Source organism: Chinchilla lanigera, unplaced genomic scaffold, assembly GCF_000276665.1.
Source record: "Chinchilla lanigera isolate Chin_1 unplaced genomic scaffold, ChiLan1.0 scaffold00193, whole genome shotgun sequence".
Taxonomy (NCBI): domain Eukaryota; kingdom Metazoa; phylum Chordata; class Mammalia; order Rodentia; family Chinchillidae; genus Chinchilla; species Chinchilla lanigera.
The window spans coordinates 164,667-179,482 of record NW_004955594.1 but is presented as its reverse complement, the minus strand read 5'-3'; positions in this window follow the sequence as shown (position 1 = coordinate 179,482).

Sequence of the window (14,816 nt, the reverse complement as noted above, 5' to 3'; positions counted from 1 at the left end):
AACCCAAAAAAAAAAAAAAAAAAAAAAAAAAAAAAAAACAAAGAAAAGGTATGAAAAAAGTAAGAGACAAATACTTTTACAAGAATCCCAGCATCTATTTAATAAAAGTTAGTATGGAAAGGGAAGGGATGGGCAGGAAAGGAAAGAAGAGGAAGAAGAAATCAAACACATAATTAACTAAATTTTCTTGAAGTTGAAGAATGACTTAAGTTTTCTTTTTGAAAGAAACATGAAATCTCAAACAGGAATAATGGGAAGACTGATTCATGCTTGGATAGAACCTGGCAAAAATTTTAAATTTTAAAATCAAAGAGGATATCCTCTTCCGGGCACCTTTGAGCAGCATGTAAAATATATATCATTCTGGGGTAGATCTGCTGGATCATTAACTTACCCCTACACCAAAATAAACCCAAATAGATGTATCAAAAATATGAAATAATCAAAATATATGAAGTACTAGGAGGAAATATGGAGAGACTGGCAAAAAAACCTGTCTTAGTCCCATAATGGAAAGGATTGCATGTATGTATTGAAATACCATACTGTACACCACATACTTACAACTACTATTTGTCAATTAAAACACATTAAAGTTGATGAATTGAATATCTAATAATTTAAAACGTCTGCATAGCATGAAGTTTCATAAATTAAAATAAAAGGTCAAGTAGAAGCTGAAAAAATGTCAGATGGTTGAAAAATATGGTGGAATATTTAAATTTTAAATTTTACTATGGTAAAAGACATATTGCCATTAATCTTCCATAAAATATTCCCCTTCAGTTTGAACATACTTATCCCACCACCCTTGCCACTTTATGAAGCAATTCGGGAAGTGCTTTTGCGTGAATGGCTTTATGAGGTGTAATCAAAAATGTAGTGAATGCTACCACCACCAAATGCCAATCAACGGAAACACAGGCTCATAAAAATATGACAGTGTGTTCACATCCACCTTATTCACTAGATCTGCCACTGTATGATTTTTCAGTCTTCCTGAAAGTAAAAATGAGCACGAAGGATCAGTCTTTTGACTTGATTAAAGACATTGAGGCAGCCACAATAGCGCAACTAAAGACACAAAAGAGGAATCCCAGAACGGCTTCTGAAAGTGACAAAAATGATGGGATAAGGTAGTTTGAAGCTAGGGGGAATGTTTCTGAGGAGGATTCATGACAATGCGTTTTTTACTGTAATTCTTATTATTTAAACACACACTATGTTTTTCAATCACACCTCATATATTGTTTATGTTTAGATCTATTAAATTCTTATAGGCCAGTAATGAAAAATAATTCAATAGAAAGTTGGCAGAGAAATTAAAATATAGTTACCAAAAAGAAACACATAGCCAATGTTTATATTAAAAAGTATTAAATCTTACACTGTTTAAAACTCAAGATACCATTTTTTACTTCTCAAATGGAACAAAGTAAAAAAAAATTAACAATATACTTAGTTAGCAAGCATATGAGAAAATGAATATTCTCTAAACCTGTGGGGGCAGTATAAATCGGTGCAGCCTGTTTGGAGAGCAATTTGCCAATATTAATCAAGGTAAAAATGCATGTAGTTTTTTTTTTAATTTTAAAAATAAAAGGAGGAAAAAATTAACAGACAGACAACATTTTACAAAATAGCAAAAGAACAGTACAGACAATACAGAGTTACAAACAAAGTGGTAGGAAATTAACAATGCTTGCTGTATTACATATTGATATCTTGAAAGTGGTTTCTCATGAAAGCAGATAGAGACATGCAATATTGATCAATCAAGGACTCATTGACAGTTTCTTTCAGCAAAGAAATAGAAGACAGTAGAACAACTATGTTAACTATCCTGTATTTACATACAGGCAAAATTTCTCCTTCTTTCCCTTCTCTTTTCCCACATCCCAATTGCCCTTTACCCTTGAGTGTTTTCCTATCATTTCACAATGTCTATCACACCTCCTAGTTTAAATTAACTCTTCCAGGTTTTACACTAGTGAGACAATGCGGTGCCTGCATATGCAGGTCTGATTTATTTCACTTATGAGTATGGTCTCTAGTTGTGACCATTTACCTATAAAAGCCTCGAGTTTACCTTTCTTTATAGCTGAGTAATATTCCATTATAGAAAAGTACCACAATTTTCTTATCAAGTCCTCGGTGGATGGACATTTGGGTTGCTTCCACAATTTAGCAATTACAAATTGTGCTGCTATGACCATAGGTGCATGTATATCACTATGATATGATGTTTTTAGATCTTCTGGGAAAATACCCAGAAAGGGGGATAGCTGGGTTGAATAGGACCTCTAGACCTAGTTTTCTGAGGAATCTCCAAACTGATTTCCACAGTGGTTTCACCAGTCTGCATTCACACCAGCAGTGGAGAAGGGTTCCTATTTCTCCACAGCCTCGCCAGCATTTGTTATTGGTTGATTTCTTAATGCTAGCCATTCTTACTGGGGTAAGGTGGAATCTCAGTGTTGTTTTAATTTGCATTTCTCGAATGACTAATGATGTTGAACATTTTCTAATATATTTGTTTGCCATTTGTATCTCCTTGTCTGAGAAGTGTGTATTCATCTCTGCTGCCCATTTTTGGATTGGGTCTTTGAATTTGGGGGGGGCTGATATTTTTTAATTCTTTATATGTTCTAGGTAGAAGCCCTTTGTCTGAGGGACAATCAGCTAAAATTTTTTCCAAGTTTGTGAGTTTTCTTTTTACTCTGCTGGTGATTTCTTTAGATGTGCAGAAACTTCAGTTCCCAGTGGTTGATTCTTTCAAGTGTTTCACATGCAATTTGGTTTTTGTTCATGAACCCTCTGCCTACCCCTATGTCTTCAAGGTTTTTACCTACCTTCTCTTCCAATAGATTTAGTGTTTCTGGTTTAATATTGAGATCTGTGAACCATTTTGACCTGAGTTTGGTGCATGGTGATATGCTTGGGTTTATTTTCAGTCTTTGGCAGGTAGCAAGCCAATTAAATGCATGTACCTTTGTTCCAGCATTTTTACTTTAGAAATTTATCCTAGCTGCATATACCCAAAATATATCTAAAAGATATTTATTGCAACCTTGTTTGTAATATCAAAATTTTGTAATTAATTTAAATGTTCATCAGCCAGAGACTGACATTTTTGACAAAGTGAAGTCATACATGTTAAGGTTTATTTGTATGAGGATTAAGGATCAACCCAAATGTATTCTCTTAAATATACAGCAAAACCTTGGGTTGGGAGTAATTTGTTCTGCACATGTTCTGCAAAGTGTCCAAAAGTTTCTTATAAATTTTAACTTGATAAACAAGCAATGTCTTGTAATATGAGTAGTATGTGATGCCAAATGTCACATGATCATAACTGAGCCAATGGTTCTTCTCTTTCTCTTCTCCCTTCTTCCGTTCCCTTCTCCCCCATCTCTCTCTCTCAATCTCTCCTTCTCCTTCTCTGTCTCTGTCTCTGTCTCTGTCTCTGTCTCTGTCTCTCTCTCTCTCTAAAGGGTTGTGAGAAATCATCTCCCAACCACCAGAGGTTATGGAGGAGGTCTCAGTCTGCAGAAGAGAAAAAGGTGGAGGATTCTTTCACTTCAAGTAAGATTAGGATGATGTGTAAAATGGGGGAAAGGGTGCAAAATTCTGTAGAAGCACCACCTATAAGACTGGAGTCATGTGAGCGATGAATCTGTTCAATGACAATGCAGTGTCACATTTCCCTGAAATTCTCAAAAGGAGGCAAAAGCAAATGTCATTGGATAGGTTCCTTGTTAAAGTTGCATGAAATTCCCAGCACTCGGGAGGCTGAGGCAGGAGGATCATCAAGATTTCGAAGCCAGCTTAGGCTACAAAGTGAGTACAAGGTCAAAGAAGTTGCACAAAAAGAAGATGATTCCATTGAATCAATAAATAGCAGTGAAAGTGAAAGTTGTCCTATACAATAACCCTCTTCTCTCTTGTCTCCCTCATACCAGTAACTAAGGCAGGTGCAGGTTAAATTGTTTATTTTTCTTTATTATTTTGTATTTTCTTTATTATTTTGTATATGTTACAGTATTGTAATCATTTTTATATGATTATTTTTGGGTTGCGGAACAAGTCATCTGAGTTTCCATTATTTCTTTTTTTTTTTTTTTTTTTTTTTTGTCTTTTTGAGACAGGGTCTCACTATGCAGTTCAGGCTGGCCTTGAGCTCACTTTGTAGACCAGGCTGGTCTCAAACTCGCAACGATCCTCCTGCCTCAGCCCCCCGAGTGCATCCATTATTTTTTATGGGGAAATTAGCTTTGATCCACAAGTGCTTTGGATTACAAACATGTTTTTGGAATGAATTATGCCCACAAGCCAAGGTTTTACTGTAACTTTTTTGGAATATAATTCACATACAGTAAAATTGACCCATTTGATATGCACAGTTCAGTAGTTTGAGTGTATTCACAGAGTTGTACAATCATCAGCACTATCTAATACCAGAATATTTTCATCAACTAAAAAATAAATCCTATAACCACTGGTGGTCATTAACTCCTGGAACACTAATCTGCTTTTGTTTTAGATTTGCCTATTCTGGACATTTCACATAAATGGAATTATACAATACATGACCTTTTGTGTCTGGCCTGTTTCAGTTATTGTGATATTTTCAATGTTTATACATGTTATAGCACATATCACTGCTGCATTTTTTACAGCTGAAAAATATCCATTATATATAGACAGACTACATTTTGTTTATCAAATTAAGTTAGTAGTTGTCCCTATCTTTTGACCATTCTAAATAATTCCTGGCATTTAATATTTGTGCACATTTTTATATAGATACATTTTCGGTTTTGTAATACATATCTAAATGTGAAATTGCTAGATCATATGATAACTTCATATTTAATATTTTGAAGAACTTCTAAACTTTCTAAAGTGGCTATACCATTTTACAATGTTATACACTGTTTACATACTAGCAGTGTATAAGTCTCCTAATTTCTCCATTCATAACACTTGTTATTGTTTGTTTTTATTTTAGCCATTCTGGTGGTTGTGAAGCTGTATCAAATATTGTTTCTGCTTTGCATTTTCTTAATGACTGGTAATGTTCACCATGTTTTCATGCACACATTTATCATTTGTATGTTTTCCTTGGAGAAATTTCTATTCAAATCTTTTGCTTGTGTTTCAATTCACTTCATTTTTTGTTGTTAAGTTGAAAGAGTTCTTTATTGTAGATACAACTTGCTTTAAGATATTTGATTTGCAAACATTTCAACCATTCTATGTGCTGAATTTTCTTCATATTTTTGGCAGCAGAAATGTTTGGAGTTTGAAGAGATACAGTTTATCTCTTTTTTCTTTTGTTATTTATGCTCTTTTTGTTGTATCAAGAAGGTTTTGCATAATTCAAGATCATAAAGTTTTATTCATATGCCTTCTTCCAGGAATTTTGTAGTGTTAGCTTACAAATTTAGTTCCATAATCCATTCTGAGTTAATTTTGGTGCATGGTTTGAAGTAAAGGTCAAGCTTCATTCTTTTGCATGTGCCTATTCAGTTGTTTCAGCATCATTTGTTTAAAAGGCTATTCTCTTAGCATAATTTCAAATTGTATAGAGAATCTTGAAGGAAATCAATGGACTATAAGTTCAAGGCTTACTTCTAGACTATTAATTGTATTTCATTGGTCTGTATGTGTATCCCGATGTCATAACCACACTTTCGTGATTACTGTAGTTTTGTAGCATTTTGAAATGAGAAAACTTCAACATTTGTATTTTGTACTTTCTTTTCAAGACAGTTTTAACTAATTTATGACCTTTGTATTTCCATAAGAAGTTTTGGATTTGCTTATTAATTTTTTTGTATTTCTTTTTTATTTTAATTAAGTTTATTGGTACAATTTAGGTATACCTAATGATCACATTCATTATAGGGACTTTATATTGGTACATGATATATTTTAGTGTTAGTTTTCACAGAAAACCACCTAGAATTTTGATAGGAGTTGTATTGAATTTATAAATTACTATGGGAAGTATTATCACTGTAAAATTCTTTCTATCCATGATCATGGAGGAGCTTTCCACTTATTTAGGTATTATTCAATTTTCTTACAAAAATGTTCCACAGTTTTTAGTTCATAAGTCTTGCATTTCTTTTTAAAATTTATTTTTAAATATTTCATTGCTTTTAATACTATTATAAAGTGGAATTGTCTTCTTATTTTCATTTTTAGGTTGACTTTTTGCTGGCATATTGCTATTCAATTTATTATTGTCTATTGATTTTGCATTTTGACATTTAGCTGAGCTTGTGTGCAAGGATGTGTTTATTTTAAATAGAGAATTTGCTCAGGAAGTTTGTTATGAGTAGTATCTCCCACAGGTTGTCGGATAACAGTAGTGGAGAAAAATAAATTATTAAATGTTAAATGTTAAATGTGATCCATTGTGCAGATGTAACTGCTCTACCACCTACTCCAGAAAATGGGTGCTGACTTTGCATATATTCATCAAAACTGAGTGCTGATGAACTCACATAGTCTAGCTGGAGAGTAAAGAAATGATCAATGTCTAAAACTAGGAATTCTAATCAAAAACTATAATGAAAGATAAAAGCAAACATGTCCCAATTATTTATTCTTTTACTCCAGTAAAATCTGAATTCCTTTACTTTAGTAAAAATAAAACTTAACAGGACTCCAGTCTTACACTACTGAAAGTTATTTTAGATGCTGTTGGTCTTCTTCATCTTCCTGGTTCCCTCTTGGTCTAAATAGTCTACAGTAGATGTTAATCTTACCACAGAGAAATATTGTAATGTACAGGCTAAGGGTATGAGCTCTGCAGTCAGACTGCCTAGGTTCAGATCTCATTTATACTATTTATTCATGCTTTGACCTAATGCAACTTGCCTGTACCTCTCTTGACTTAGTTGCCCCATCCTAAAATAAAGATGATTTTAGTACTTTCCTTGAAAGATATATATGAGAGAGAGAGAGAGAGACCTCAGATAGTTTAGCTGGAGAGTAAAGAAATGATCAATGTCTAAAACTAGGAATTCTAATCAAAAACTATAATGAAAAGTAAGATGGGGAGAGAGAGATAATGAAAGAGAGAGAGGATGCTATAAATATGCTCAACAAATACAAGGATGTTATTTATATTATGTGTCACCAATTGGCACATAGAAACAGACATACTTATCTTTAGATGAAGAGGACTTTAAGCAAATAAAACATCTCACTTTTAGCTTTTGGGCATCTGACTTCTCTTGGTCTGTTAGAGGGGATGTTCCTAAGGGATTCTTTTTTTAGAGTTAGGGACATGAAAAGGAAGTGTTAGAGAAAGCTAGGAAAAGACACCAAAAAAAGCAGAGAAGAGAAATACGAAATAAAAAGTAAATTAGAAAATTAAGAAACTAGGGGCTGGGGATTTAGCTCAGTGGCAAAGCGCCTGTCTGGCAAGCGCAAGGTCGTGAGTTCGGTTCCCGGTACCGGAGAAAAACCAAAAAAAATATAAATAAATAAATAAATAAATAAATAAATAGAAAATTAAGAAACTAAAGAGGCAAGGAAAGTAGATATTTGAGGAGAGGGAAAATAACAATAATAAAGTTCATTAAGATAGGAGGGGTGGGGGAGATCTTGTAATACAGATATAAGAGCTTAATTGAAGTTTAACAGAGAAAAACCACCTTGTTTGATAGGGAAAGACTGTCTATATTTAGTTCTGGGTAGGATGTCTGTTCCAAAAAGAAGCTGTTCTCAGAACCACATGCAATCCTCAATGCTGTTGTTACCTGCAGCAGGCTAGTCTTCTTTATATAGGAGTACAACATGGACATAGCAGTGAAATCAGAGCTCCTGACATTCACAGGAACTTGCCCCATTTGTTTCCTTGACCCATTCTTAAGTTTCAAAACTTCTGATTGGAGAAAAGAAGTTACACAGCTGAATGTATGTTGGTTTGTATGTGGAGCAGGGAAGTGTCCTGCTAAGTCAGTACAAGAATCTAAATACCACATAACCACATGATTAACACAGTGTTCACCAATTCAATGATACATTCCTGGTGCATAAATGGGAACAAAGGGGCCCAGGAGGATGTATGACAGGTCACATAAAAACAAATATTTGAAGCATTCTATAAGTGTTATAGAGCTAAATCCTATGGAGACGTCACACCTGTGTGACTTAGGGAGCGCACGTAGGGTATGCAGAGAGGTCCGAGTCAGGATACACTAGGAAAAGGCATAGAATTCATAATTCAAAAACAAAATACACATGAAGGGAGCTAGAAATTTGAAAATTTTCCCTTTTCAATAGCAACAAATGTAATTACTCCCTTCTCCTTTTTATTTATTTTTAAAAATTTTTTTATTTTAAAGAAAATAGTACCAAAAAAAGAACAATAGCAAAATACAAACAAAGCAATGCAAGGACATTAAAAATGATACACAGTTTCAAACCAAATGATAGGGATTAGCACTGGTTGTTATATTATATATTGCTGTCTTCAACGAAGTTGCTCAGATTACCAGATGTAAGAATAGAAGATTGATCAAATCATTAAAGGGAATAAGAAAATAATAATTTAAAAGAACATTAGAGACAATACATAGTTTCACTAGACAGGATTGTAGGAATTCACTGATGGTTGTTGTACTGCAAGTTGTCGTCACATAAGTTGCTTGGATTACCAGATATAAGCATTGGTCAAAAAGAAAAAAAAGGAAAAAAAACCTTTTAATCATTAACTTCCCTTCTCCTTGAAGAGACTTAGAGTTATGTTACATTCAGACACACACACACACACACACATAACCCTCTTTTGGAAAAATAGATTATACATTTTACTGAAATGGAACAGATATTTTGATAGGATATAATGTAATATAACAAGAATTCCAGAACTCTAACTTCCAATCCTATCTTCTTGTCATTTCTACTATTACTACATTTTCATTTGAATGATTACAATAGTTTCCTAATAGTTTCCTTACTTTCAACCTCATCAGCCAGAAAGATCTTTTTAAAATTAAGAATCACATTTTATTATCCTTCTGTACAAAAACCTATAAGATAGGTTTATCTTATGCACTATCTTCTCAGCTCATTCTGAATAAAATGCAAAATCTTTAACATAGTCTACAAGACTCAACCTGGTGTAACACTCTGCTACCTCTAATTTCCTACCACTCTGGTGATTCCTTCTGAGTTTGGTTTATGAACTTTATTTCTGCCACCCTCTTCAGTATAAGTGATCTCCAAAATTTTTATCTCTACCCTTCTCTCTAACATTCTACCCATTCCCTCTTGATAGGCTTACTCATCCACATAATTTAAACCTGTATGTTATTGATATCCACATTTCTAATCCTGATTTAGTTAATTTTCTAAGTTCAAAACACATCGAGAATATTGCCCATATTACTACTTAGATATTATATGAGCACCTCAAACCCAACATATCTAAAGCATATTTCAAAACATCTCCTCCATATTTCAGTAAATACCACTACTCACACCCCAGACAAGTCATTGTTTTATTATTGTACCTATCATCTATTTTTCTTTCTTTCTTTCTTTTTTGTCTTTTTGAGACAGGGTTTTGCTATGCATTTCAGGCTGGCCTTGAGCTCACTTTGTAGCCCAGGCTGGCCTCGAACTCACAGTGATTCTCCTGCTGGGATTACAGGTGTGCACCACCATGCCTGGCTATCATCTATTTTTGTACATCCACACTGTCCCTGACATAATTCAGGCCATAGTCATATCTCATCTGATATATTGATAGATTGTTTTGCAGTTTTTCATTCTACTATATTGTGAATAATCAGAATAAGGTCATTCATTTTCTTCACTCACCTAATATGCATTGAAAGCCTATGATACAGCATACTGTTACATTTATCTTGCATCTCTCACATCAAGGATATTGTCAACATTAATTTTGTGCTAGCCATGTTTGTTTTATTGAATTATATTGAAACTTATTATGTCATAGATGAGTGAAATAGGACCTAGAGATAAAAATTGACCTGCCAAAGAGCAGGTTAAGATACTAGAATTTACATTTGGTCTATCTTTCCACAGGATCAAAATTATCCTGCCTCTCACTTTTCATTTTTATGTGATATTGCTCCTATACTGCCAGTCTCAGTGGAAAAGAAAGCAATTATCACTATCCCTATAAGCTTTTTGGTTAAGAATCTGTATTTCCTTGGCATTGCTTACTTCTTCTGGCAGTATCACTGCTGAATAAGGATGATGACAGGTCAACTTTTAATCTGGCACTTGTTAAGAGCACCTCTTGACTCCAAGAGAATGTGGACAGAGCTTGCCTCATATAGGAGCTTTCAGGCTCTCAAACAGATTTGAGCTGTATTCTGAGAGAAAGAATGAAGAAAGACTTTCGGAATTTGTGAGGAAGTAAGTGCTTTATGCAGACAAAATAAGAAAAATGGGTATAAAACAGAGACTTGTTAAGCTTTTTGGGTGAAATTCCTGATAATGACCATTTTGGATACTAGATTGGACTATCATAAAATTCTAAATGAGCTAAGTGCATTCTAGGAATATGAATAAGACTTGCAGTGTGCTGTTTCTAGAGAAAAGTTTGGCTCCTTGCTTGTACAAGCTATGTGTACAGGCTGGGGATCCTATTAGAATGGATTATAAATATGCTGTGTTCACATCTTTGTGTCTTTGTTTATGCTGTTATCTCTGCTACCAGTTGTATTTATTTCTTCTTTCATTTATCAACTATTCTTTGAGCATCTACTCTGCTTGGCATTGCACTAGGTTTGGAGATTCTGTAATGGTTCTTATTCTAGTTCATACTGTCATGCTGTCTCTGCACATGTAATCTGTCTTTCTGTAACATCTTTCTCACCTTCAAATTCATATTTAAATATTACCTTTCCTAGGAGGCATCCCATAGCTCTCCCAGTACTGGATTAGGTGTATTTCTTTCTGTTCCCTTGTAAAACACTTGCCATTCTTTATTATATTTGTTAATTGGCTATCTCTCCTACTAAATTATGAGCCATTAGGGGCAGGCATTCATTTATTAACTATATATTAAGAACACACCATTAATAAAATACTAACAAATAGAATGCATCAAATCGTCAAGAAAATCATACACCATGACCAAGTTGGATTCATTCAGGAATGGAGGGATGCTTCAATATTCACAAATCAATAAATGTTATATACCATATCAATAGAGCCAAAGACAAAAAACACATGATCATCTCAATAGATGCAGAAAAATTTTTTGACAAAGTCCAACATGCATTCATGATAAAAACACTACAGAAAATAGGAGTAGATGGTCTTTACCTCAGTCTGATCAAAGCCATCTATGACAAACCAACAGCCAACATCATTCAAAATGGACAAAAACTGAAAGCTTTTACTTTAAAATAAGGAACAAAACAAGGATGTCCACTGTTACCAATCCTATTCAACATAGTTCTGGAAACATTAGACAGAGCAATTAGACAAGAGAGAGAAATAAAAGGAATAAGGATAGGAAAGGAAGAAGTAAAATTATCACTATTTGCAGATGATATGATACTTTAATGGAAGACCCCCAAATCTCTACAAAAAACCTCCTTGAATTAATCAACAAATTCAGCAGTGTAGCTGGTTACAAAGTCAACACCCAAAAATCAATAGCATTCCTATACACAAACAACAAACAGACTGAGAGAGAAATTAAGGAAACCATTCCTTTCACAATAACATCCAAGAAATTGAAATATTTAGCAATCAATCTAACAAAAAAAGTAAAAGATCTATTCAATGAAAAATACAGTACTCTCAAAAAAGAGATCAAAGAGGATTTGAATAAATGGAAAAATATTCTTTGCTCATGGATAAGAAGAACCAACATTGCAAAAATGGCCATACTACCAAAATTGTTGTACAGATTTAATGCAACTCCCATTAAACTACCATTAGCATATCTCACAGATCTAGAGAAAATATTTCTTAAATTCATCTGGAACCAGAAGAGACCCAGAATAGCAAAAGCAATCCTGGGCAACAAAGACATGTCACGTGGAATCACAATCCCTGACCTGAAATTATACTACAAAGCTACTGTCATAAAATCAACATGGTACTGGCTAAAAAGCAGACCTGAGGATCAATGGAACAGACTGGAAGACACAGACACAACTACAAACACACTCAGCCATCTAATCTTTGATAAAGGGGCCAAACAAACTCACTGGAAGAACGATAGCCTCTTTAATAAATGGTGCTGGAAAAATTGGCTTGCTACCTGCCAAAGACTGAAAATAGAACCAAGTCTATCACCATGCACCAAACTCAAGTCAAAGTGGTTCACAGATCTCAACATTAAACCAGAAACACTAAATCTATTGGAAGAGAAAGTAGGTAAAAACCTTGAAGACATAGGGGTAGGCAGAGAGTTCATGAACAAAAACCAAATTGCATGTGAAACACTTGAAAGAATCAACAACTGGGATCTCATCCTACTGAAAAGTTTCTGCACATCTAAAGAAATCACCAGCAGAGTAAAAAGAAAACCCACAAACTTGGAAAAAATTTTAGCTGACTGTCTCTCGGACAAAGATCTTCTATCTAGAACATATAAAGAATCAAAAAACATCAACTCCCGCAAATTCAAAGACCCAATCCAAAAATGGGCAGCTGAGATGAATACACACTTCTCAGATAAAGAAATACAAATGGCAAATAAATACATGAAAAAAGGTTCAACATCATTAGTCATTCTAGAAATGCAAATTAAAGCAACACTGAGATTTCATCTTACCCCAGTAAGCATGGCTATCATTATGAAATCAACCGATAACAAATGCTGGTGAGGCTGTGGAGAAATAGGAACTCTTCTCCACTGCTGGTGTGAATGCAGACTGGTGAAACCACTGTGGAAATCAGTTTGGAGATTCCTCCAAAAACTAGGTCTAGAGGTCCCATTCAACCCAGCTATCCCCTTTCTGGGTATTTTCCCAGAAGATCTGAAAACATAGCAGCACAATTTGTAATTGGTAAACTGTGTAAGCAACACAAATGTCCATCCACTGAGGAATGGATAAAAAAAAATGGGGTACTTTTATGTAATGGAATATTACTCAACTCTTAAGAAAGAAAAACTCGAGGCTTTTACAGGTAAATGGTCACAACTAGAGACCATACTCATAAGTGAAATAAACCAGATCTCCATGTGTAAGCAATGTATTGTCTCACTAGTGTAAGAACCTGAAAGAGTGAATAAAAGTTAGGAGGTATGACAGAAATTGTAAAATGAAAGGAAAATGCTCAAAAGTAAAGAGCAACTGGGGTGAGGGAAAAGAGAAAAGAAGGGGAAATTATGTATGCATGTATATACAGGATAGCTAATGTAGTTGTTCTACTGACTTCTATCACTTAACTGAAAGGAACAGTTAATGATTACTTATTTGATCAATATTGCATGTAATTATTTGTTTTCCTGAGAAACCACTTTGAAGATAACAATATGTAATACAATAACCACTGTTAATTTCCTACCACTTTGTCTGTAATTCTATATTGTTTGTATTGTTCTTATGCTATTTTGTAAAGGGAAGTCTGTTTGTTAATGTTTTCCTTCTTTTATTTTTAAAATAAATTTTAAAAAGAACACACTATTATATAATAACATATCTATTTTAATAATATACAATTAAATTAGTTGTTATGCATCTTAGTTTACTCTTGTATCCCCAGAACCTAGTATAAAGTAGGTCCTCAGTATGTGTTTGCAGATTATTGAATGAATCATGGAGCTCGTAATTTAGTAAAGGAAAGAATATAGGATACACATTATATAGCAGTATCATGAAGGTAAAATAGAAATATGTCTATCAGTTAGATAGCTTTACTCACTCCTTTATTCCTCTGCTCAATATTCACAGAAGGCTTCTCTTATAGGTATACTCTTCCTTCAGGAAATTCTCAGTCTATTGGGAGACTTAAATAAGAAAGTATAGTAGACCATTTAAATACAGTGCATTAAGTGCTCTGACAAGGGTAAGTAAATCTTCCATGACTCAGCTAATGGAATACTTCCTTCAGGAAGTCTTCACTGACTTCTTCAGATGGAGTTTCATTTATCACATCTTTTTTCTCTTGTCTGTATCCCTAAACTTTCTGTGTCTTCTCCAAATATAGTATTGCATTATGTGTATATAGTACTCATGGCTTAATGTGTCTGCATTCTTCATAGGCCAGTGAACTTCCTGAGGGTAGAGCCATTTTGATTTCTTTCTACACAGTGCCTGCAGTAGTGAAGTCTTTCAGAATATAACAGTAACTAGCTACCATTTGTTGAGTGTTTATGTTGCTTATTACTCATATTATTTCAAATTACCATTTCATCCACAAAGAAATTTAGTTCTCTCATTTTACAAGTGAAGAAAACAAGACTCAGAAAGCTGATGTAACTAAAGCAAATGTCACATAGCTACTAATTAATGGAACTGGTTGTAAACTAGGTTTGACTCTTAAGGATATCTCCAGGATTGGCTTAGTTTTAGAGATGTTTTCTATAGTTATTATTTCTCTAATCTTTGGAGTTCATTAGGGTCAAACATAGGGAGACGCCTTAGTTGTCAGAGTCTTACCCAGGCTTCAGGTGCTTAAGTCCTTTTTTTTCAGCAGAGATAGTTCCAGGTAAAATTGTAACAAGGGCAAAGTTTGTGTCTTTCTTTCACTCTAAACATTGGTTCAAAATGTCAATCCTTAAAGATTTTCCTGGAATTTGGCTCTAACAAACACCTTAAACTGCCCTATTCATCTCTTTTTTCACCCCACTCATT